We start from the raw sequence: 27,365 nt of genomic DNA on the forward strand, positions 1-27,365 counted from the left end.
CATGGAGAACTGTGCAGGGTTTAGTTTGGTTTGGTTTGATTTAGTTTAGAAACATTTATGTTTCTTATACCAAGATAGGTACTTATGTGTATCTTTCTGCTTTATAAGAATGGAGACGTGGGATGCTGGACAATTAAGCTGCCATTTATCACAAGCAGTGGGGCACTGCGAAGATCCCTGCTTCAAGCCTTCAGGTCCCCTAAATCCCAATTAAGAAAAAGCATTAATTTTTTTCCTTTCTTGTCATACCCCATAATTTATTCTCCTTATTCTATATGTGAGGTGTCTGATGTTTCAAAACCTACTGCTTCTCTCACTCTTCTCTTTCACCTACATTCTCTCTTTGGTATGCCATTAGTTAGTCTTCAAAGAAATAATTCTTCCTCTATGCAAATAACTAATTCTTCACAGTCTTGTCTGTCAGCTATTTTGCTTGCTTAAGTAAACAGAGAAAGCTTATGCTATCAGGAAGAGTAGAATCCCAAAGCTGCAGATACCTGCATTTGCATTTAGCAGTAGTATCCTTAAAGTTAGAATCATTTTAGGGTAAAAGAAGTAGATGTTAGTTATACAGGTTTCTCAATTTCCTGTTGGTAAAGTGCTCTTGTTTTACAGCAATACAATAGCAGATTTATTTAAAAGGACTTTATGACTGTTAGAAAACAAACTTATTCAAGCATTTGGGGATCTACATGGAGCTGCTGATCTGTGATTCAGTAAATACACAAAAGCTATATGTAGCAAATGGAGCTCTTCAGAAAGATAGAGCATATGGTAAAATGATATATGCATATGTCCACTTGTATTACATATATATGGCATGAGCTAGAGCATCACAGACACTGTAATAGCCATTCACCTGTATCATAACCAAGAGGAACCAAATTGCTAAATTACTGGTAATTGCACAATCCTAGAATATTTCCTACTAAGAAAAATGAAAGTTACAAAGTAGCAGAGGAGCCAGTTTTGCTAGGATGAAACTTAGTGGAGAGAAGTCCCGCTTCTACCAAAGATGCCTTGTGTTCTTTTTACATAAGCTATTTTTAATGTATAGCACTGGTGTAAACTATGTACAGCAGAGTTGTTCACTTAATAGGTTCAGGTCAGAGAGTTATTGTATTTCAGCAGCTGGTGCTCTGAGATCTTGTAATTTATGAAGCTTATTAATTTAGCAGGTATTTGTTTAAAATGTCACCTTTCCCCTTATGACGCCTTAGCAATAAAACAAAAATGTCTTATCAAAACAGTGGACCTTACAGAACTTCCACATTATTATGCAGAAGTCCATAAAATTAGATGAAATACCTAGAAACAATATTATCCAAAAAGTAAGGCCTAAAGGAAAAATAATGCTATTGATCTGAAAAAAAAAAAAAAAAAAAAAAAAAAAAAAAAAAAATTAAGAGAAACAAGAGAAACTGATGGAAAAAAAAGCAGAAATGTTTAAGGACCGGATGACCTAATACATTGTGTAACATAGTAAGAACTAACACTTAAGTACCTACACAGCATCTCATGAGAGTGAAGTGCAATATAGTTGCATTGCCATTTGCCTACTTGACCTGTTGGAATTAGTTGCTCTTAGACTTAACCAAAGAGAATTTTAAAGGACTGATACTGAAATAGCCTTTGAGAGTCATATATCCTGAAGGAGGCAGGAACAGGTAATAGTTTCAGCGAGGACTCTCTATCTCATGCATTGGCCTTAGAGATGAGCTTGCTGCAGTCCTTACAAAGGTGTGACTACTATTAGCTTAGCAAGTACAATGCCTCTATTGTAAGGATATTTGTTTCCCACTTTCACCCCTCAAGGCAAAACAACCCTAGCAGTTCCAGAGGAGGGAGCTGTACCTCCCAGGAAGGATCTAACACCTCTGCTGGAGCCTTGTAAAAAAGCACAATGTTGATCAGAACCTGAATGCTATTTGTTTTAACCTTCCTTCAAGTGAGATCATTCTAATACTCTCAAATGTGCACTGCTTCCAGAAGTTGATTGGGAGTTTTGTCAAAGGCATGTACTTTTTGCTAGTTCTTGGGCTTGGGTAGGTCAAAGCAGTGTACCTAAACATGCATACAGGCATAATGATAGCCCTTTAATTTGGAAACTCATAAGCATGCAGTACCCACGAGTCAGTAAGGCAAGTAGCCCATGCCAGAGATTATGGTGAGGTGATTTTATTCCACTTTCATGTGAAGGTATCGTACTCCCAAGGTAACCTGCAATGAGGTGTCCCTCCAGCAGTGGTCCTGAAGAGTTGCTCTATGAGATCAAGTGCAATCCTTTTTCTACAACCACATATGCAAAAAACCAAAAACCAAAACAAGAAAACAACAACAAAAAAACCCAAAACAAAACAACCCACAAACAAACAAAAAAACCCAAAACAACCCAAAACTTGAAAACAAGCAGAAGAGCTATTGAGTATTGTGACAATACTGTGGCCTCCAGCAGACAGCAGAGGGCTAGATGCTGTAATTGTTGCTCTGAATCACAGAATTGTCACAGTTATAAAAGACCTCTAGGATCACCGCACCCAACTGTCAGTATCCCCCCAGTACAATAAATATATCAGTAGCTGTATCACGCACTAGAGCATGTACTGAAGTGCCTCATCTACATTGTTTTTAAATATTTACAGGGATGGTGATTCCACCTCCCTAGGCAACCCATTCCCGTGCCTAACTACTCTTACAGTAAATAAATTCTTCCTCTAATCTAGTCTAAGCCTTCCCTGGTGCAACTTCAGGCAATTTCCTCTAGTCCTGTTGCTATTTACTTGAGAGAAAAGGCCAGCACCGACCTCCCTACATTCTCCTTTCAGGTAGCTGTAGAGAACAATAAGGTCTCCTCTCAGCCTCCTCTTCTCCAAACTAAACATTCCCAATTCCCTCAGCCTCTCCTCACAGGACTTGTTTTTCAGACCCTTCACCAGCGTGGTTGCCCTTCTCTGAACTCGCTCCAGTGCCTCAAAGTCTTTCTAGTAGCAATGGGTCCAGAACTGAACAGAATACTTGAAGTGTGGTTTCACCAGTTCCAAGTTCCAGGGGCATCATCACTTCCTTTCTTCAGCTGGTCACACTATTCCTGATACAAGACAGGATGCAGATGGCCTTCTTGGCTACCTGGGAAAGAACTAACAGATCCTCTCTGCTCCATCATTCCCAGCAGCCTTACTTTCCCCAGTTGAAGAGGAACAGAAAATGCTTGCAGCTGAGAGATAGCTTCGTTCTTTTTTTTGGCTCCAGACCATGATGTGAACCTGGACTCCTTCAAAATAGCCTCCTGATTTCTGGAAATCTCACCTTATTTCCTAGCCTCCTCTGACCTTCAAAAAGGAAGATCCAACAGTTGCTGGAACTGGATCTCCTCAAATTACTTTCCTACTGCCAGATACTGGCCTCCATCTTTCAATTCAGACGGCTACAGTAAGGCAGGATAGCTGACAAGAGCCCCCATAACATGGAACTGAGAACTGCAATAACTGGCAGAGAATTAGCAATCTGTAATGTTGCTTTTCCCCTGCCAATTTCTCTACTAAGTAATACCAAGATACCCTCATCCAAAACCTTCCCACTTATTGCTGCTTGAGGATATGTTAGAAAAGGAAAATTACCCTAATGAAGGCCAGGTTCCAGACTTGCATGTCTAACTTTATTAATTCAAGTTAAAACAGCTATGTATCTTTCTTACCGACTATCATTTATTTTCATTTCACCCTGTTACAGTTTCCTCTGTACTACAACAATGCCAGTAGATACTTCACTGTTTGGATCCATCATTTGTGGTTCCTTGGTGAATTTGCAACATGCATTATATTAAAATCACTTTGTTGTACCTTGTAGCCCAAACTAAATCCCTTTTAGCAAAATTTCCCGGTACAGATGCCAGGCTACCCTATTTTTTAATTCTGTCCAAAGGAGGATACTACATCAGCAGTTGCCACCAAACTCCATGCTTTGCATATGTCTCAGAAAGCAAGCTTATCCTAGGAGTCAGATGATCAGTTTTGCTGGAAAAAGCGATTTAGCCTTCACCTAAGGTTTTCTTTTCTATCAAGAGCTCTACTGTGAACTGTGTTTTCTTTCTGATAAGGTTTCAGATTGTTTTATATGGCATTTCTATATTTTCTTCCTAACACAATAATTCGATCTTTATTTCAGAAATAAGGGCTGTAATATATTCTGATGTTTGCCACAGAGCAAGCACAGATTCATCTAAGATATGACAACCAGCATGCTTTCTAATCTATAAAGGGGGTCATCTGTTGTCCTTAAGAATATGGTACAAATGATTGTACTAGTATATTGCTAATGCTTAAATCTACATTTCTATGTAAAATTAATTTTCTCTTTTGTCTGTACTTGCAACTTGGAACGCTTTTCTTTTATGCACTATAAAATGTAAATAGCAAAATTTAGTGTGACTTTATGACTGTGGTGTCATTTTTCTCAGCTTGATCAGCTCTTTCAAATGGCATCATTATGATCAAAGTTGTTTACAGTAATAAAGCAAAAATAGTTCCAATGAAATAGTAGGTGCCTTTACAGTTAGAGAGTAGCTGGCATTTAAGAACGCAGCAGCTACTCATTCTGTGGGTGCAGATTCATAGAAGTCCACAATATAGTAGAGTTAATGCCTATAATTACAAGATCGTCCCCCTCAGGATCTGAGGGCATTGAAAGAGACAACAGGAAATACATTATGAATCTGAAAAGGGGGAAGTAGTCAAATTGCTTATATTGACAGTGCAAGGAGAAACAACTCTGCACTGAAGCTAAGAAGTCACCAAAATTGTGGGTTATTCCAATGCATCATTCATCACCAGTCACCAGTTATTGACTTATGAAAAAAAAATGGTGACGCTTTAAATTAAGGTACATTTATAAATATTTTACTAATATTGCATGATTAATAGAAATTACTTTAAAACTACATTACTGTAGGTATGCTTTAACATGTGGAAACATATATGGTTGATGTTTCAAAAGATGTTTAATAAATGATATTCCAACTACCAGCTATAAACATTAATACTCTGGGACATACAAAATAATTTATAAACCATGGCTCTCTATAAAATCTTTAAAGAAACTTTGTAGCAGTAAAAAATAATCAGCAAAGGTGATTTACATCTACTTTACCCCATGTGAAGCATAAAGCTGGAACCTGGGAAACCAGGACTGAAAGACTGTGAATGAAATCTCACAGAATCTATCTCTAGCTGGGAATATCATGATTACAGTAATACATTAGGTGAAATTCCTGGTCAGCAGTTGCAGTGAATAAGATAATAAAGAAAATAATTTTTTTTTTCAATGGATGGAAGAAAAATGTTCAAAGATTCTTTAGTGAAGCACTGCCCAGCACTTCAGACATGGAAACAACACTCAGCTCTGCCACATACGACTTCTCTGACCTCAGGTGAATTACCTGTTTGTAGAAAACATGTGATACCATCACTCTTCACAGCAGTTTTAAGTACTGTCTTCAAACAGATTTAAGCTAGATATGAGATGGAACTATTTTTCTAAATCAAGACCTTCAGCTCTAGGATTTGGTGTCCAGCCTGTAAAATGAGGTTAATACTACTTTCCCTTCTGCCTCTTTTGTTTACCTGTATAGTATGTCAAGGCCTTGTATGTACCAGCAGTCTCTACAGCCTCTTTCCCCCACATCTAAAGACAGCTTTGTAACCTTGCATACAGCTGTTAGGAAAACAGCTTAAGTTGTGAGAAAAGCTGCAAGAAAATCACGGAGCATCTCTGCCCTTTGGCTTGTAAGCTGAAGTTAAGTTATGACCATCTCACTTAGCCCTCTTCCAATTTGGAAGCTGCATCAGAACAGTAATAGTAAGTTATGTTTGCTTGGTTAACCTTGACAACTTGACAAAGTTTGGATCAAAATTAAAGAAGCCAAAACTTAATATTTTTTTAAGCAAAGGCTCTACCTGGGACAGTAACAAGTAAACCCCAGTATGATACTTGCTTTCCTACAATGAAATCTAGTAACAATACTGATACCACTTGAAGTCTGCACTTTAAGATTGCAGGTCCCTGACAGAGAACTGAGGATGTGATTGATTTACATGACAGTGTTTTAACTGAGAACACCAAAAAACAATTCAAAACCAGTTTGACATCTTGGGAGACAACCTTATATTAAGAAACGTCAAGACTGCAGAGCACAGAAAGAGAAGCCCATGATATATTTTTTCAATGAATACCAGAAGTGGTAGAGATGCATACCTATAAAACACCCAAACAATGTGTTGCAGCACATTGTATCCTTGGGAAGACTAATCAAGTAGCACATTATATGGTACTTGTGAAATGTTGCAAGTCTTAGAATGTGGAACAGAAATTTGAAAGAGGCATATAAATCTGAGTCATGCTGTTAGGGCTGAAGAATTCTCTTTTATCTGGATTACCCTGCTGCTCTCATTTGATGTTGAAAGGTGTTTATAACTGTTAAACTGGGAATGAAAACTGTAAGCCAAGATAATGTGGTGCCACATTCACCCAGAACGAAGCCTCGTTGAGGAAATCAAAGTTATCATTGACCCATGGCATAGGAGAAGGGACCAGTGCCTGAATAGGGGCAGGCTTGTGTGTGTTTTCACAGAACAGCCTTTTAAAAATTATTGATCCGTGTTTTCTGTTGGTAAACTACGTCTTTATTATACAATTTATTATTTTTTTTTTAATGTACAGGACTGCATTCTCCTCTTTAGTTCTACAGGACTTTAATGACTTTCCCTCACTCTTAAAGCAATTTTTATCAGGAGAGACTCATGTCTACAGAGTACATAACACTATAGTTATAGCACACAATGCCTAGACAAACAGAATTATTTCTGCTTCATTCTTCCTATGCAAAGAGAGAATGAATTAAGTTCTGATCCTTTAGATGCTCATTATCAGACAGATTTATACAAATGATTGTCTGTACACATGGCAGTCCCACCAAAAGCAAGAGAGTTAAAATGCAGGAAGTTAAATATATTCATAAAGCTTTGCAAGATTCAGGTTATAATAACAAATGGGCTCAGTCTCTATTATTCACTGCAGTTTTTTCTCATTTGCCTTCATCTCAGAGTGACAGTGCATTTATACAGACAGCTGCTTTGCAGAAACTCTTTCCAGTATCATTTATTATACTTTAAATTGTTAAGACTACAAATTATTTTAATTAGTATTATTTATTGCCTCTCCCCTGTTTTTTTTTGCCAGTTCAAACTGTCCAAAATATGAACATTAGATACCATCCACTTTACAGTCCAGGTAGTAAGTGAAAATATTTTGGTCCTCAGATACCCTAGGGCCTCTGAAATGGCAGTAGATGAGTATGTTCAGATACCTAGTCCAAGACTGCAGACAGCTAAGGTCCCAAGTATGAGTTTTCTTATGGAAGAGATATTCCTATACAAAGCCTTACTGAAATCAGTGAGAAAACTCATTTTTAATTTAAAAAAAAAAAAAAAAAAAAAAAAAAAAAAGTTAGCATTTTCTCCAGAAAAGACACTAACTTCATTTAGTCTTTGACTGAGAACATGTTTACATCTCTCTCCCCTGATTCAGCATTATTTGGTATTGTAATAGGGGTACATTAGAGCTGCAAAGGCATTTAATCCATTTTTTTTTCCCTTTAAAAGAAGGTAAACATTCTCCTTATACACACTTGTTGAATACCCTTCTGCCATCAGTCTGAAATGTCAGCACTCTGTCTCAGTGCTAGCATCTGGAAGCCAAATGCTGTCTTTCTTGTTACAGAACATGCAGGATGAGTTGAAACATTGTCCATGAACAGGCACAGTAAGTACAGAGAAGGGCATGTGTTGTTTACAGTAATTTTTTGTCTATTTGTTGCTGTCATGCTCCATGGCTATATTTATTCTTTTTACCTTTGTTCGGGCAGACTTCCTAATTGGGACCTGATGTCGTTACACAAAGCAGTGAAAAACTGAGATCCAAGATTTGCCCTGATGTGTTGTTATGGGGTTTTTTTGGGTTTCGTTTGGGTTTTTTAATTTTCTTTCACGAGGCAAAAAGGGCATATCTTATTAATTCTTTTCAAACTGGAAGGCTTTGCAATTATATTACAGGACAAAATTATGAACAACCCAAGCTAGAAATAACTCCTTGATATGAAGAACTGTATTTAAAAGTCTGACTGCAAAGCCTGGTAAGACCAGAGCTAGAATATTTGAATAAGCCCTTTGAAGCTTGCAGTTGCCTGAGTTCATTGTCGTCCAAAGCTATAGTCCAAGATGACTGGAGCTGCTCCAGGCTTTGCAAACTTATTACAAGCATAGGTGAGTTGCTGTCATGAAATTGTAGTATCCATTAAAACTTCAAAGGATAAGCTTGATCTAAGTTTTCCTTGTCATAATGTATAATACTTATTACAGAGATTTATTAAGCTTCTCTCATTTTATAGGTTGAATCTAGTGTAGGGTCATGAAACATATTAAGTTTTTGACCAACGGTAAAGCTGAAATTTTTATATTTTGCTATTCATGACCCTGGGACTACCTAAAATGGCAGCCAACTTAATTCAATGCAATTGTGCCTAACCACTTCTGTATTTTTGTTGTATTGCTGTTTCAAGAGACAAAAAAAATTCTGAGAAGATGTGTTGAGTGGGTCTAGGTGACATATTAGAAACCAAGCACTATGCTAGGCCAGAAATGAGGGATCTCACCATGTAAAATAGTCTTACACTCAGGTGGTAATGCTGTAAGTAGAAAAAAAAGGATAGTTAGTTTAGTAAATAAAGTTTGAGTGCTTTGTCGTATCCTGAACTAAGTGTGTGTCACTGCTGCACATTAAAAACCTATACTGTGTCCCTGAAAAATCACTGCTAAAACAGTGAGGTTTCACACATGCTTTAATAATGCATTCCTGTCTACTGTGAGTGAAATTACCAACTGGCACAGCACAGCTAATAAGCTGCACACAACCAGAGTATAGATGAGAGAAATGTTTATATTGCTTATGGTGGTGTAAATCTATAGCAGTTTCTGGAGACAGGAAGTTTGGAAGGGTCTCATTTTCCAGCTGTTCATTTATTTATTTTGAGACTGGTTTTGCAGACTAGGGGGTTGACTTCACTTTAATTTGGACTGCTGCACAACTGTATTTAAATCTTTTTGCAAAGAACAGTCTTTTGCCTACTGTCCTAAAGAATTTATTTGTTTTCACGAGTTTGTCTCACCCTTCAAGTTATTGCAACAGTTTTGTGTATTTAATATACAGTGTGTGTTAATATCGTGGACAGTTTTATAACAGCATTATAACATACACCATTCCCTCCAGCTTTTTATGGACATCTACGCTTCTGCATTAAAGTACTGTAGCTTGTGGAATTTATGGTAGAAATCAAGAATGAAGCCTGATGAAAAGCCTTTTAAATTGTTTTGTATACATCCACTGCATCCATCTTGCAAAAGGACTAAAGTGAAAGGAATTCTTTTGTGATAATTTCTAGCATCATATCTTAGTGAGAGTACAGGATTACCATTCTGCTAGGCAACTCATAAAGGAAAAAAAGATTGTAGTACAGTATGAATCTTTTTATTTGAAATAAAGTTTAATTATTTATGTTTTCCGAGGGAAATAAAAACATTGTAGTAACTCTGCATTCTTAGTTTAATAGAAGTCTCATTTTAGATTCGCAGCATTAAATAAAACTAATGTATAGTATATAGAAAAATAAAAACCAGAAGAGACTCAGGAGTGAGATAGACAGATAGGTACCTGTCTCCTTATGTCTGCAAAAAATGGAGCTAAATAATGAAGAATTCTATAATTACAAAGCAGTCTAATGATTTATTGTACTCTGAAAATATATTAATTCTTAATTTGAGTATTTCTATATAATTTGAAATTTAAGTTTTGTACAAGTGATTGAAGTGCTTCGTATATAACCAACCAAAAATAAAATAAAATAAAAAAACCCTGGACTGTTCTTCTTACCTTAGAAATGCTCTACATTTCTATGGAAAGATACAATAGATGATACAAGTTATACTTCTAATTATCAGTAAATACTACCATAACCTCACCATGAGGCAACACAGGTTGTCTTGCCTAATTACTGTTTTCGAAGGAAATAAATGACTTGTGGTTATCATAGGCCAATGTGACATGACAGTGTAAAATCATATTCCAATCTGTGATGAGCATGATGATAATATATGTCACCACTCTACTAGACCTGTGAAAATCCCTTAGAATTTCTGTTTATTAAACCTTGTGTTCACCACACTTTACAGTATATGCAGTACATGGCTTCTTCACTGGTTACAGTAAAGCACTGCTTATGGTTAATTGCTTCTGTGGATTCCATTTCAATAACATCCTTCAACAAAATAGTTAAAACTCTCTTTAAATAAATACTATGAGCATTTTTTGAAAGTACCAGTATGCTACCAAAATAACTCAAGAGCAGCTCTTTAGCAATCTGCACTGCCTGTCTGCAGTCTACTAATTCAATTAAATTTAGATCACAATTAAAGCTCAACTAACCCATAATAAAAGTACAATGCCTGCATTTACAGGTTATTTACATAACAGTACTTAGACTCTTTATCATTCTCTCTCTTCATTTTTCTCTTGTTTATCTTACTACAATATGTTCTTAATTGGGAATTATTATCCTGAAGAAATAGTAGGAGGAATGTTATGTTTAAACATTAAATTTATAATAGCTAGAAGTAATTCCTGCAGAACTATCTTTGCAAAGCAAAGCAATAAGCAAACTGAAAAATGTAGCTCCAGAGTTCAAGATCTCTGTGTTCCTATAAATTTCCAGTCTTCTTTGACTTTTGCTAAACTAACATCTCAGAGCAACAAGCTCCACATTGTGTAAGAAGTGTTTCTCCTGCTTTAAATTTTACTGACTGTTCTTATCATACATGACAAAATTTTAAACCATCCTTATCAAGACATTTTTCCCAGCTTTTTATCATATCTACCATGAATCTCTTCTATAAGGCTACTGATGCCAATTGTTCTGGTCTTTTCTCCTTACTCTGTCATTTGTGCTAGATAGAACTAAGCTGCTTCTAACTTTACAAAACTTTTTTGCATTTTTTGGCCAGGACTGTACATGCAAACGCAATGTGGAGGACATCTAATTTAATGACATTAAAGAGTTTTCAATTTTATTCTTCCTCTCTGTACCAAAACTTCTGTACTATAGCTGTGTGCCAAGCAGAGGTCTTTATTGACTCTTGACAAAGCTATCTAGGTCCTTTTCCCATGATACAATTAATTTAGAACTCAGCAAGGTGTAAAAATAGATTAAAAAAAATCCTTGTAAAGTACATTAATTTGCATATATCAACACTGAATTTAATCTGCCATCAGGTTGATCATTCACCTAACTTGTTTATTTTCTTCTGAAGTTTCTTATTACCCTCTCTGGTCTTGATTAACTTGAATAATTTTGTCACCTGTGAATTTTATCACCTCAGTGCTCATCCCTTTTTCCAGTTCATTAAAAAATATATTAAACTATGCCACTCCTGCTGCAGAATAGCTTGCACTTGGATGTCAAATTCTGTTATGGTGAAAACTGAGAATTAATTTCTACCTCCTTTCATATCTCTCCTAGCTGGACTGATCCATGACAAAAACTAAGTTAAATCTTTTTATGACTGAAAGCTGTGGGAACTTTGCCATGCATGGAACTTCTCTTTATGTCTCCAGCTTTCTGAACTACTTGATTTCTTTAAATCTGGGTTGGTTCTGAAGGGCTAAATTTAAATGTTTAAGCAGTGTACCTCTATCTACATTTTAATGACATATTCAATGAGTTCTAATAGATAAATTGGTATGTGAATGTATACTGAAAATCAGAAAAACAATTTTTATTTATCAGATCAGGTTGATTTAACAGTAGCATTTATATTACATTAATCTAGGGTGCATTGTTCCAAGGACTTTGACATTTCAACATGCATCTTTATTTAGAATATTTGTCTGAAGAAGTTAATTGAATTCCTCCAGAATTGTGACTTCTCATATTTGTCATATATGTTTAAGAGGACATTCAGCACGCTTGGAGCCTCTTTTAGCCCTGCAAGGTCTCATTTTCAGATGTAAACAAGCAACCTATTTCCCCATCTGACATGTAATTGCTCCCTAGGATAGTCTGGCAAGCAAAATCATTACCAGTATTGAGAAAACTAAGTTTCTTATTCTTGCAAGGAAGGATTTGCAGTTGCTAGTTCAAACATAAAAATTCTCTGCATTTTTAACTAGGAGATTTCCTCAGTTCTCTGTCCCTTGAGAGCAAGTTATCAGTTCAATGAAGACTAAAGAACGGGCCATACTACTACTCTAAAAGTAACCAGACTGTAGGCAGGTATGTCAGGGCTACCTGGCTTCCCTCTGGATGATGAGACCCTGCTGTGCTGGTGTCCTCTGCCTAATGATGAAATTATTAGCAACATTGCAGCCTTCCCCTCACTGAAACAAGGAGACTTTTCTGCAGCCCAACAATATTTTTGGAATGTGTAAAAGGGAATTAATAACAGAGGATAGAGGGAATTATTTAATCCACTTGTTGATCTCCCTAGGATATTCTGGGAAAAGTTTATGGAGTTTGCTAAGGATTTACTGGACAGGGGACAAAACTGAAAGCTATAAAAGTTTCATTGATGCCTCCCTAAGATTATAAAGTAATCCTCTGTGATTATTTAACATGTCTTGATTCTCTGTAATTCCTTTAAAAGGAACCTCTCATTATTTTCCCAGGTACATGGGTTACAAAATACTAAACACAGGATTAACGTATCTATCTGGAAATTATGTAATCTACATGTATCCTGTGCTACAGAATTTTCTTCTATGCATTACATTTTTGGAGCTTTTTGAACAGCTGAGAGCTCAATACGCAGAACAGAAATATTTTTATGCAGAGGAGTTCTTTTACAGGAAGGGGTCCCTGCCTCTTTGCTGGATTACTTGTTGCATACAAGATCACTGCTACAAAAATTCTAGTGAAAAGGTGGCACGTGTAAATTTTTTTGTTCAAAATTCCTTGGGTGTCCACAGTGAGGACTAAATTGTGTTTTGAAACTCCTTGAAAATTTCTATTGTGTAATGCAAATGGTTTCTAGATATGTTAGCTGAATTCTTGGTGACCTAAAATGAGACTTTGTATGAGATACGAGGCTCAGAGAGCTGGGACTGCAACCTGGAGAAGGCTTATGGGGGATCTTGTAAACATGCATAAACACTTGGTCAGAGGGAAAGAAGACTAAGTAGCCAGTAGTGCACACTGGCAGGGCAATAGAAAATGGACACAAATTTAAAAGCGTAAAATTCAGCCTGTACTCAAGAAAACTTTTACTGTGATGATGGTCACACACTAGAACAGGCTGCCCAGAGAGGTTGTGGAGTCCATTTGTGGAGATACTTAAAACCTGACTGGTAACAGTCCTGGAGAACCAGCTCCATCTGACTCTGCTTTTGGAGGGGGATTGGACTAGAGGCCCTATCCAGCCTAAACAATTCAGTGTAAATGTATACAGAATATTTAATTATTGGTATTTAAAATTATTTCATGTTAGCTATAAATTCTAGTAGACAGTCTAAACACAGGAACTAATTAATAAGTGAAACAGAATCCAAAACCTGCCAAATCAAACAATGGATTAAAGTAGTTCCAACTTTGGTAAATCTTGGAATTTCAAAATCACTTTAACTCCTTTTAAAGTCCATCCTTCAAAACTTCTAAGAAGCTTTGATACATTTATAAAATTTATACCTATCTCCTCTTGTGCATTCCAATTACATAGGTCTGGTAATGAATATAAACTGTTAAGAATTTCAAAACGTCATCAAATCTATGCACCTCTCATGAAGAAGTGAGAGAAGTAAAAAATCCACCCCTTAATGATTCAGCCAGGATCAATTCAGTTCATTGTCTCAGTGTAGTTAAATCCCCAAGACATGGTTTTATGGACGAGAATGTGACAAGTGCATCAATAAAAACAAATGTCTCGTTATTTATCCTAGTAAATTCACAGAATACAGTACTAAGTAAATCACTAAACCCTTACGCTCTTTGTAAAGAGACTACCTTTTTTCATAATATAAATGATGAAAATATTTCAACAATCGTATTTAAAATATTTTTGAAGGAAACTTTATCTGACTATTGCTCATCAGACACGTTTTATGATTGTGTTATGTTAGTGTTCAGAGTATGAAGAAGAGACTTCTCATTTCTTTCAAAGCAACATACAGGACATCTTGAAAACAGAACACAACAGAAACAGGATATGTTTATGAGTTAGAGGATCATGTGCTACCAGAGCCAACTTAAGTAAGAGGTATCAAATGTTTCTGGTGATGAAAAACTTTGTGTAAGGTGAAATGGGCTATGTTCTGTCTCTTTTATTCCAAAGATGAGATGATTTGAAAAACCTACCTGGCTCCTTGATGCAAGGACTCGCCACATGAGATAATCTCCAGCACATTACTATTGGCAAGCAGATCTTTCACCCTTTTTTCTCCATGCATTACAGAAAATATTAAATCAGTTTGGTGTCCATAAAAACTTTTGATCCTAGGAATAGCCTAGGGTACTATCATTATCTTCAGGAGAACCATTTGTAGATCTTCAGTAGGTAGCACTAATTTAATTTCTTGGCTAGAGAAAAAGTGGCTGATTTTCTAGATCAATATTTGATTGAATATGTTTGAAATGTCAGCAGATAAAGGCCCCTTTTTCTGGCCCAAAGAGTTTTTGAACCACAGAGGTATACTGTTCTAGCTCCCCTGGGATCTGACTGCAAGGAGGTCTCAAAGATCTGTTAGAAACATTCCTGCTGTTCCTTGTGTTCTTCCAGCAAGACTTTCTAAAGGTTGAGATGAGAAGAAAGAAGATCAAGAACCAAAATGTCTTTATACCCAATTTTTAATCTTTCCTGGTGCTTCTCTTAACTAAAAATAATCGTTTATAACACCAGTTTACAAAAAAACTCCTGTAATAGGATCATGTGAAAGAAAGAAGAAAAAAAAAGTTAGGGCTAGTCCTTCAGATTTGCTTTAAGAAGATGCTCCAACAACTTTTGCAAGCCATTGACATCTGAAGAGCTTTTTCTCTTTCATGGCACTAATTAAAGCAGAATATCAATGTATCTTGAAAGTGATCTATTAAAGTGATATGCTTGAGGCTGAAACCCAGGGCAATGGACATAGGTTTTAGAACTTCAGAAGAAAAGTTGCCCAGTTATGTTAGATAACTAAAGAAAAGCATAAAATGAAAAGATATTCTTAAACAATGATAAGAGGTGCTGCTGAAAGAAAGGCATGATGTGAGACCCTGCATCAATATATTCCATATAAATTCATGCCAAATACATGCACACACAGACATCCTCCTCCCTCAGCCCCATAAAGAACAGTGCTTGTGTTCATTCAAACAAAGAGGTTTCTTTAAATATTCAAGGCCTAGGCATACATTTCTTAGAATGAGACAACAAAATATTGTGAATGGAAACTTCTTGTAAATGGAGATAAGAGTAAACCATGGTGTCTGTCTTGATTACATGTACAGCTTGATGTTACATGATACAGTATATAAGATCCATCCATCTTAACATTAAAAACTAATTTAAATAAGATAAAATTGATGCCGATTACTATAATAATATTTTACTTAGAGCTTTGATTTTATTTTTTAAAACTATGTTTAATTTGCTAATAATATATGTGCACATTTTTTAAGATAACATTTAGAAAGAAAGCTGCATCAGGTAGTGAAAGAATGTGGTTCCATGTCAGGTCTGATGATACCAGTTTTTACTCATCTGTTGCAGTGTCTAATATCAGTTTTCTGCAATCTTTGTAAAAATTATGTTATTTGCATGAATCCAGAGTTCTCTGCTTTAATAATTACTTTTCAATTAGCCAATATTAGCAACATAATATCCTGCTTTGATTTATTTCACTGTGAAGTAAAACATATCTCTATAAGCCAAAAATATGTAAGATACACCAGTAGCTGCTATGTATGCCATTTCAGTGACCCTGGAAAAGACTTTTTTTCTCTTTTTCATTGCTTTTAGAAGCGGGAAAAATGCATCAACACCTCTGTTAATCTCTTGGAAAACACAGGAAAAAAAAAAAAAATCACTACCACTCTTCTATCTACCATGTAATTTAGAAAGATGCTCCGGTAACTCCAGTGCCTTATAGGTAAAGAGAATGTTGGCTGCACATTACTTCATTTAAAAAAAAAAAAAAAATTAGCAGCTTTGCCACCCACTATTTCTGCATCATTCCTAAATGACAAGATTGCATCAAAACCACCTCATCCAGTTGCTGTACCAGGTTCTGCTAACTGAAACTATAAGCCTCCAGCAGTGAAGTCGGATACCTGATAGTCTCTGCACGGATCAAAGTAAGCCAAACAAAATCTATGCTTTGTACCTGCTTCCAATACATTTGGGAAGCACTGTTAATGAAAAATGAGGTTGAGGTACCTATTGCACACTTTTGGATTATTGTTCACTACCACCAATCTGAAACCTAATGAAACAGAGACCACCTACAGTGGAGGGATATCATGTCCATCTGACAAACCGCATCCAATTTACAAACTGATGGGATGGCATAAGCTGCCACCGGTCATATGATTTTCAGCTTCTACATTAAGCATTACTAATGGGGCAATGCCGTTTCCACTATCATTCTCTGGCAAGAGTAGAAGTATTACATAGTACACTATAATTCTGTGATAATGATAGAATGCAATGTCCTTTTTTCTCCCCACTGCAGACACAAAAATAGTGGGAGACTTGGCTTCTCCAGGCTGTCTTTATGGAATTAACAAAGAAATATGCTTGCCATGGCATATATTGAACCTTTCCAGTGCATTTCTGGGTAACTTTATGGGCACATGTGTTATGTGTATCACAGCCACACTCTGCAGGACAAGATGAAATAGGGCACACATTACACAATGGGTATATACAATGGGCAACCTAGGCTCCAACCTGCATAATACAAACAAGGTTTTTTTCGAAGAAAAATCCTGACTCTTTAAATAAAGATGCTTTTGTTTCTGCACCTGTTTTGCTCAGTATCTTGTTGGGCTGCTAATGCTTCTACTATATGTCATACTAATAGGGAGAAGAAAAACAGTGAGAAATTATGATGGATATTAGTTGATCCCCTTGTTATTGCTAGATGTGATTATTGCTTTTTCCTGCTTGGGCTCACTCAGTGTAGTCCTACCAGAGTGCGGCTTATTAAAAAGCTCTGCTGTTTAAGTTTTACTAGCATAATAACCAGTTCTCTCTTTATGGTTGTTCTGAAGTTGATTCACTAGCTACCTGTCAGTTAGTGAAATAAATGTTAGGTTTTCCTAATGACTATTAAGGTTTTTCTTGGATTTTTTTCCCCCATCATATCTCTCTGAATTTGTCCAGTTCTATGTTTGTGCTCGTGATTTATGCTTAGCAGGTGTTTGTTTGCTATGGGTTTCTAAATGTTGGCTTCCTACTGTAAGAAAGCAATGGGAAGGTAGGAATGGGTTTATTGTGTTCTGTATATTGTTCCACAACTACAAAATGGATTTCCAGCTTACACTCTATATGCTGCTGTGTATTAAGCCACAAAACCCTTTCTATATCGGCAATATACCAACTAATGCAAGGGAATTCACAGTTAAGACTGAACCTCCATTATTAATTCACTATGTTGTGCCTAGGTATTTCTGTAGATATTGTTTTGTTACATACCAAGAACACTGCAATACGTAAAGAAAAGCAGGTGAGCTCTCAATACAACTCCAGTCTCCACTATGAGATTCTGTGCCCTAAATGTTTTAGCCAGAACTTTTATATTCCCCAAATTTTATTTTTTGCTATTTTGATTTTTCAGTTTTATGTTTGTTGAGGCTATCAGTAAAAATCCAGTAAAAATATCCCTAGAGATCTCTTATGTCAATACAAAAAATGCTTAGGTCTGTTCTTTCAAAAGACATAATTTACTTATTATTCAAAAGACTTATTTACCTACAAGTTTGGATTTTCAATGCTAAAAACCACTGCAATTAGTTAGATTAGAACAACCTAATTTTAAAATAGGCATTACTTATCTGATCAAGTGTAAGAGCTCTTCTCAGAGTTGCTACACTGTTATAAATATTTTTTGCCCCTAATTCTCACAGACATTATTTACTTTAGAGAGGATAACTACTGCTGTGAAGTTGTGGCTTGTTAAGCGTTACTAACAGCACTGAGATTGTTTTCAATACTGTACCTAGTGCAGTACTATAGAAATCATAGCTTTCCTTACTCTGGAAAACCTTCTGAGGCTGCTTCTGTCACCTGTAGGATCATTATCCAAAGCCTCACAAGTAAGCAGAAAAAACATGTTTCCTTTAGTGGGCTTTGGGTTAGTCTACATTTTAATATACCTTTCAAAAATGCAGTTCATGCATGCATGGCTCCTCTTTTTCCCCAAAGCTGATCCTTCTTAGCCTATGAGACATAATGAATTTTATGTCCACAAGGGGTTCTGTTGCATTCTGGCCACCTATTTCCCCCCAAGTTATGTGTTCCTGTTTCCAGTGCTGCTGACCGAACATATTTTGGAGCTTCCTTTCATTACATTATCAACTTAGAATCATAAAATCATAGAATTTTCAGGGTTGGAAGGGACCTTTGAAATCATCTAGTTGCAACCTCCCTGCCACAGGCGGGGACACCTCCCACTAGATCAGGTTGCTCAGAGTCCTGTCCAGCCTGGCCTTAAAAACTTCCAGGGGTGGGGCTTCCACCACCTCTCTCAGCAATCTGTTCCAGTGCCTCACCACCCTCATGGTGAAGAACTTCTTCCTAATCTTGTAATTCATTTTGCCCAAGTTGTCACTTGCATGATCTGTAGTTGACTCTTACAGTTTTATAAAGTTTTGGCTTCTTTCCTGGTGACTTAGAAAGGCAATGCTATGCCATGAAAGGCATAGGGGAAATTAGATATAGCTCAGTTTTCTGGAAAAAAATTAATCAACCCAGTACAAGATACTGTTGAAAAAACCTGTAACTGGTTATCACACTTAGTACTGTGGGCTGGCTTTGATTCTCATTAAAAAAGTCATGATTATAGAGCTTTATAACAGCATTTCATCTGAAATTAGAGCCTACTATAAAGAAATCTTAACAACAAAACCACTATACTTCATGGTGCTTGTAGGACTCCATCCGAAATTTACATTTAAACTAAAACAACCTTGTATCTCTCCTTTAAAGATATTTAATCACTGGTCTTTATTTGTCAGCCATTCTGTGTGTTTGGGATGTTGCAACGTATACAAATTTATTTATAAATTTCCTTGACATCACTGAGCTATACACTAGAGCTGAGTCTGGCTGTCACTTGCCAAAAAAAAAGGCTGTTATTTTTTTTGTTAAGTGTCTGCATGGTGTTTTGACAATAATTCTTCTGTTTCCTTGTCTCCTCTGCTTAAACTCGATAGCACATTGAAGATAATTTAGAAGATCTGCAGAAGACTGCTACTTATCCATAACTGTTAGTTCCATTTTGTGTACTCTCATTTGAGGAAGGTGTCATTTGATTTACTTCTTGATTTCGATTTTTACTACTTTATAATAAGAGTACCCAGTCAATGCTCTGGGCTCTACTGACAGCCTCTTAAAAATATGCACATAAATAAATAGAATTTCCAGTTGTCACAAGATCCATCAGAGAGTACAGCAACAAAATAGATATAACAAAAATAATTTGTGCCTACGAAGTGACTGATAGTTCCAATGACCTCACTGGAACAGAAGCTGTAAATCATTACCATACTACCATATTGACATCACTAGTCCTTTCCACCTGTATTCCTCTGGGATAGGGAGAAAGAATGGGCCAAAGATGAAAAAAGGTACGATTTCATAAAGTGAAGGAAGATACCTTGTAACGTAACAGTTCAAAGAGGGATGCTGCTACTATCTGTAAGGCAACTTAAGAGGAGGAATCTGTATGTAAGAGCTCCTGCTTCTATTACTTTAATAATTAGTCTTAATCTGGCCCATAAACTTCTGTGGATTTTTCCATAACTTTATTGGTTTAAAAAGAACACAACCAAGCTTATAATAGGTGTAGTTAGCATTATAAGAATACTAACATTATAAGAATACTAACTCGCCAAACAGAACCACATACATATGTGTGTTTCTGTAAAATCTGGATTGCACAGTGGAATCCTATTTTTCTCATAAAGCCTGGAACAACGCTGTAGAGGTCTTGAGAGAGGAACTTTTTTATACAGTGTTTGAATCACCTTCCTTTTAAAATGCTGCTAAGTGTGAAATTAGTGTTGTCCCTCAAAGTGCATGAGAACAATTGTCAGTAATTGAACGCATTTTGGAAGGTAATTATATAAAAATTGATATTAAAAGAATACTACAGGATTGATTGAGTTTTGCAGTTCATATTTAGTTTTCAAATTACTAGAGTTGAAAGGCTGTGGTAAGAAACAATAAAATCCATTCAAAACTGCTAAAGCAAATTAAGGTTTACTAGTCCCTTTGAAAGACAAATGATCCAAGTGTGGTAATTAATATAGGGAGGACAGTAAAAATGTTCCTAACATTTACCATAAATTTAAAATATCAGGTGTTTAAGCATACCACGTGTTGAACATATTCAAATTTTCCACTTTTTTTTTTTATTTGTGTTTAAATAGTTGAGATTTCTGGTTTGGTTTGCCTTGAAAAAGATGGAAACTCTTTTTAAAAATGCCTTCTTTAGCTGTATCAACTCCAGAATTTTGTTGAGGATACATTAGAGTCAGTACACACTAATATTTGGGGAGAGCACTGTCTGTCATGCCCTTGAGCTATGCTTTTGAATGGGAGCAGAAAATAAGTTCTGGGGAGAACTTTCAACACCTATTCTAATTATACAGTATTAGAAGTATTAGAGGTAAGTGGGGTTTGACAAAAGCAGAGCAAATAAACTTACCACTGTTCCTCATGCTGGAAGGAATTTTTCAACCCTAGAAGCAGCTGAAGCACTCCTAAATTTTCCTAGAAGTGTAAAAAAATGAGAGAAATCACCCACATTGTTGCATGTCATAAGCCTAGAGGGTTTCAAGATCTAATATATATTTCTTTGTGTAGGAATAGCTGAAAATTGTTGAACAGTTACAAAAAAAGAAAAAGAAAAAAAAAGTCAAATAATCTACCCCAAAAAAGTTATTGGTACAGAAACATTTCCTGCACATGATAGTACAGAATATTTTAGATGCAAATTGCATACTCATGGAACATTCAAAAGATTGGACTAAAACAGTAAAATTCAGTTTTTTGTTTAATTGAAGATTATTAGTATTGTAAGAAAGATTATATCCTTTTCAGATTTGTTTATTTTCCTATAAAAATGTAATTCCTCCTTTATTGAAAATTTTAGAGAAAGTTTATAAGAATGATCACTGGCACTTTTATCTTAATAAAAAAAAAAAAGTAACTTTAGAGGAAAAAAAGTATTATAGTAACATTTTAAAGAAATTCCGGCTAGCTAAGCATGAAATAAATTTTCTTGTAAAATATTTTTAAATATCTGATAAATTTCAGTTTCCATATGAATCTTGATAGGGAATATTTTGCTAGAAATAGTTATAATTTTACAGGATTATTGTATAACTTATATGATACAATCCAGTGAATATTTACCTTGATAACAAAAACATTTTTACATGAAATAACACATTTTTGATCTGAGTAAAAAATCCATTACTCTTGATAAAAATAAAGTTCAAGGCTAAAAAGTGAAAAAAAACCAAACCAAACTTCTGAAATAATCATATTTGGATGAAGATACAGGGAAAGACTACATAGCAACTGAAATCTCTAAATAACCTTAAATAAGGAATCAGACTCTAATGAAGTGTAAGATTATCAGTAAAGTCAGTGATTTAAGGAAAAACATTTTTTGCTATTTTACTGTTAGAATACAGAACACAAAAAATGTGCTTTCGAGACTCTACTGAAAGTCTCAATGTCGTCAACTTAGGCTGCTCTCAGCAGCTAGGCCTTTTAAAAAACAGTCATGTTACCTACAGTCACACCTCTGAAATTCCCAGCTTTAGTTGGACACTGGGTATACCATGAAAGCACCCATTCTGCAAAACCGTTTTATGCCCAGAAAAAATTAAGTATTTTAAAAATCAAATTACATGCCAGGTCATACACTCAGAGAGCAAATTTTTAGATGGTCTTGAAGAAACTGAGTTAATTATTCTGTTTCCATACAAACATTCTGTCCTGGTTTGGGCCAGGATAAAGGTAATTTTCAGCTTTGTCATTTTGCTAAGTCTCCTGTAAGTAGCTGCACTTGCTGAAATTAACAGCAAGTTTCTCAGTCAGTATCTGCTTCTAGGACTGATAATGCTCAATGTTTAGAGTTACAGCTAGAGACTGGTATGCAGAACCAAAGACACTGCTCAGTTCTGAGAAACATCTTGTGGTCTAGAAAGAGAAAAGGAGTAAAGAGGTCACACCTGCAGCCCTCCTTTGAGGAGGAGCAGACAAGATAAATGACCAAAATTGACCAGAGTATTACATCCCATACATATCAAACTCCTTCCTCTTCCTTCCTTCCCTTTCTTTCTTTTCTTCCTTTCCTTCCTTCCTCTTCCTTTCCTTCCTTCACCTATCCCTGTTTGCTTTGGCATCCTGGGAGGATTCCATCCATTCATCTGCCTGGGGTCCTGATCTGAACGCCAGCCCATATCTGTGTGTTCCTGCCTCCAGCTCCTGATTGCTGCTGACCCCAGGAGTTCAGCCTGGACTTTCCCAGGGCTGCCCTGCAGCCTCAGTGGTGATGTGAGAGTTACTGGGGGAAAGGGAGGAGGAACATGTCATCAATTTTCCTGTATATTTGTATAGATTTAGTAATTTTTCCTATTTATCATTACTGTTTCATTAAAGCTGTGTAATTTAGTTTCCAACCTGTAAGTCTCTCTCCCTTATTCTCTCTCCTTTCTTTATCAGGGAGGAGAGGGGGATTAATAGAGAACATCTGTTATTTGGTTTAATTGCTGGGCCAGTGTTAAACCGTGACACATTCAAAACCAGACCCTTTCATTAATAGTTTGAGACACAAGAAACAAAGGTGAAATGTACTAGTTTTTAAAGTTCTGTGATACGTAAGAGTGGCAAAAACATGCAGAAAAACTAACATCCAACCAATGCTCAAATACTAAAGTACTAAATATTAGGGAGCAATTAAACCATTACGGTGATGAAGCCAAACTGTAATTTCTACAGAGGAGATGCCACTGCCTAAAGTTATGCACAGTGGAAGTGGAAACAAGGGTAGCTGTAACAGCCAACTGCAAAGGTGTATCATCAAGCACATTTGACTACTGAAATGGATGTACCAACTACAGTTAATGAATCTGATTAAGCTTTTAATGGATTGGGAAGCATTAAATCTATAACATATCACACTGATATGGGCCCCAGTGTGCTTTCAAAGTAGATGTCTCACATAAAATACAATTAGTTCTCAGAAATGTGATACGAACTGAACTCCCCCATTTGGAGTTAATTCAGACACTACTGACTGGGTTAATAGTATGGCCACTGTACTGAAACAACAAAAAAAAGTTATGATGTAACTTTTAGATATAAGAAAATAATGAATAAAGCAATCAACCTAAAGTAATTCCTCAGAAGAACAGTGGAAGAGGTCAGATCTAGACTTCAAAATGCAAGAGAGCTTTTAGTTCAGGATGTCAGCCAAGAAGCCTGGCGAGACTAGCTCTATAAAGAATTTGTTTTTTCAGCTCTTTTCAGAAGAGGTTGGCAAGAATGAATGTTTCACAATACCTGTTTTTTAGGAGTATCTTGCCCCAGTTTTTGAAAGGTGTGGGCAGCATGGAATCAAGTTATTACTACCTACCTGTTGGGAAGTGAAGATCAGCTCTCAAATCAGAATGTTTACTTTCTATAAAATAGAAAGAACATTAGACCGAACAGAAATGGACTTCTTGTTCAGCCTGGAAGTATTTGGTTATGTAGGAGAAAATAGTGACAAAGAGCCAGACTTGACTCTGTAAGAATGGATTTAAGTGTTTGAATAGAATATCCCAGAACAAGGGGTTCTGGCATGCATTCATGGGCTTGCTTCCACACCTGGATATATTCATCCATAACTTCTTATTTTTAAGTACTTACTTCAAACAATACATAATAACATTAAGTTTAATGGTATAAGAAAAGCCTTTGGAATACAGAAGACATTATTCCACAGGTATTGGAATATTTTGACATTAAGCAAGGTCCCCGATCTCAGCAGTGTTATGGACTATTTTAGTATTTATTGACATGCACTTCTAACCCCATAAAATGTAATGGAATGCTCACACTTGAGTTCACAGTCTCTTGCCTAATTCTTTAAGAAAAGCCCATATACAGATTATTATTTTCATAAATTCTGATGTCCTTGCTGAAACCTTATTTTATGCTAACACCTCTGTTTTTAAAAATAGATGAATTATTTTCCTTTTTCTGTCTTTCACTATCACAGCCATTTTAAAATATGTTTATCTGAGACTTGAATGTTATATAGATGGAAGGAATCTTCAGTGCTGTGAATGTTGCCTTCTCTTTAGCTTCCTTACAAATAGGAATGCAAGGTCAATCTGAAAACAGATTTTCCTTAAAAATAATCCTTCCTGACAAACAGTTCATGCATATTACTGAGTAGTACAAAAAAACCAAAACATTACCCAGTTTCTCTAGAAGAATCATTCAATGGTTTCAAGGCCATGCAGTCTGGAGAAGGAAACTTCAAAAATCAGCCTTGAATCCTTCTACATGACTGCACTCTTAGTAAAGCCCCTCCCTACTCTGTGATCTTTCATGATTTAATTAGAAACATCTTTAAAAGAAGATGTTTTTTTACTATAGTAGTATAACATCTGCATTTTCAGCAGTATACTATTTAATCACATTGGGTCATAAAGTAAAATTCTTAGTACGAAGTGTAATATCTTGTAGAACCCACACATTCGGTTTTTTAGTGTCCTTGACTCATCATATATTTTTTCATCAACATTTTAACAGCTACTCTTAAAAATGTAATTTGATGGATAATCTCCTAACCCGATTAAGTTTTGTTATTTTTTTTATTTTTGTCTCTGTACATTTTCTTACTGTGATTTTTGCACCTGAAACTAATTCCAACCATTTAAACATACAAACTTAAAACCAGGGGCAGCAGAAACTCAGAAGTTGATAGAGCTGTGCTCAACTGCACTATGCAGGATTCTGATTCCCAAGTAAATTTTTTTTCAGTGTCAAGAGTTTCACTTTTAGCTTTCATTGAAATGTGTTTATTTACTATACATCTAAGGTATGGTCCCTTCACAGACACCCCCTTGTCATGCTTTTGTGAGGTTGTGAGCTATGCTGGTGGTGGCATGTGCCACCACTAGGGTCTCCCATTCCAGACAGGCCACAACTGAAGGGTCAGACAAAGTGTGTCCATGGGCAGGATGGGCTCACTAGCCATCAGGCAACCATTCCAGGAGAAGGACAACTCCAAACCCAGGTAGATGGAGCTCGTTTAGCCCTGTAAGGCCATCCATCTAAGAGAAGGATACTCTAACTAAACCTGTGTCCCAAGGACTTTGCTGTCACCATCGCAGCTTGCTAGGCCATGGCAGATAAACCTTAGGAATAAAGGGTGGGGTCAGTTCTGTGCACGTTGTGCCTCACCTAAAAAAGCCACTGCACAGGCTGAAAGGGTGAGCTCTGCAACGACAGGCAAGGGGTGAAACAGGAGGTGAAAGGTGCACTGGAAGCTGCAGACCCAATCCTGCATGCAGGTGGCTCAGGACACTTGTCGTTCGAGACTGACCCAGGAGATGACAATCTTGTTTGGCAGCATCCCGAGTGACCAAGCAGCCTTTTTCAAGGAGAGCACTGCTTGCTCCACACAGAGAGGGGCCTAGAAAAGGCAGCCTAACCAAAGCTCATTTCTACCCCCCACCCAGTTGGCTACCCATGGTCAACAGGCATCTTCTTATGCAGTTGAACAAAGACAAAGAGACAAAGGCATACACCTGCCTCTAAAGGTGTGTTCAGATTGACACTTTCATGTTGGAACATCAGAACCATGCTTGATACAGCAGCCAATGGGCATCCTGAGTGTTATTCTGCTCTAACTGCTCACAAACTGTCACGACTTACCATTAACATTGCTGCTCTCAGTGAAGTTCATCTTCATGAAGAAGGCAGTCTTAAAGAACCTGGTACCGGCTACACACTCTACTGGTCAGGCAAACCCAAAACCAAAAGACACCTCTCAGGAATTGGCTTCATCGCCTCCAAACATGAAAATTTGCTGACAGGTCATTCCAATTGCATTATTTCCTTACACCTCCCACTACACAACAAGCAACATGTTGTTCTTTTCAGTATTTATGCCCCAACCTTCCAAGATGACCATGCAGAAAAACTTAGTTTCTACACTGATGTGCATTGCCTCACCCAAAAGGTTCCTGTAGGTGATAAGATCATAATCCTTGGTGACTTCAACACCAGAACAGAAAAGAACTATGAAACCTGGAAAGGAGTACTAGGCAAGCATGGTGTTGGAAACTGTAATGACAATGGATGTCTCCTGTTAGAGTTTTGTGCTGATTAGTAGCTCACCATCACCAACACTATCTTCCAACAGATAGCCTGATGACAGCCTGGATGCATCCTCGACCCAAGCACTGGCACCTCATTGACTATGTCCGAGTGTGCCAGAGAAATGTTGGCAATGTCCGTCATACCCAAGTGATGCCCAGTACAGAATGTCATACAGACCACTGCCTTGTGCGATGCAAACTTACCCTCTACTTTAAGCCCAAACCTAAGAGGAGCGGCATCCCAAAGAGGAGGCTCAAAGTTAATGATCTCCAAAAAGATACAGTGTGAAACAGCTTTCAGGTAAACCCTCCACCCAGACTTTTAGATCATCCCATAGATCCCTCTCTTGAAGCACTTTGGCAACACATGAAAAATAGCATCCTGCAGCATAGCAGACGAACCTTTCTTGGGGCAAGCACTTTGAAGTCAAACAGGTGTTCTTGCCAAGGTGCACAAACAGTGCTCCAATCTTGCTGCCTTCAGACTCGGCTAAGCCTTGTTCAGTGCTCCAGACTCAGCTGACCTCCTTTGGCTGCTCGAGAGTGAGCTAAGCATGCATCTGGAAGCTCACCTTTTATTGGTCGCCCAATCCTGCTCATGCACAGCTGGGATAAGCCCTAATTGGGCACAGGTGGGCTTAACACAAGCTCACACCTCCCACCTTGTAATTAGCAACACCTG

General features: G+C 36.8%; 1 long non-coding RNA gene across 1 annotated transcript in view; it reads right to left on the reverse strand.

The window, feature by feature from the left end:
• LOC139795518 (uncharacterized) overlaps window positions 1–27,365 on the reverse strand; it is a 173,323-nt gene that overhangs the window by 138,874 nt on the left and 7,084 nt on the right. The window contains exon 2 of the long non-coding RNA XR_011725541.1: window positions 21,001–21,065. This is a non-coding gene — a long non-coding RNA (uncharacterized lncRNA). The remainder of the gene's footprint in view (window positions 1–21,000; window positions 21,066–27,365) is intronic.

The sequence above is a fragment of the Heliangelus exortis genome, chromosome 3 (genome assembly GCF_036169615.1).
Source record: "Heliangelus exortis chromosome 3, bHelExo1.hap1, whole genome shotgun sequence".
Taxonomy (NCBI): domain Eukaryota; kingdom Metazoa; phylum Chordata; class Aves; order Apodiformes; family Trochilidae; genus Heliangelus; species Heliangelus exortis.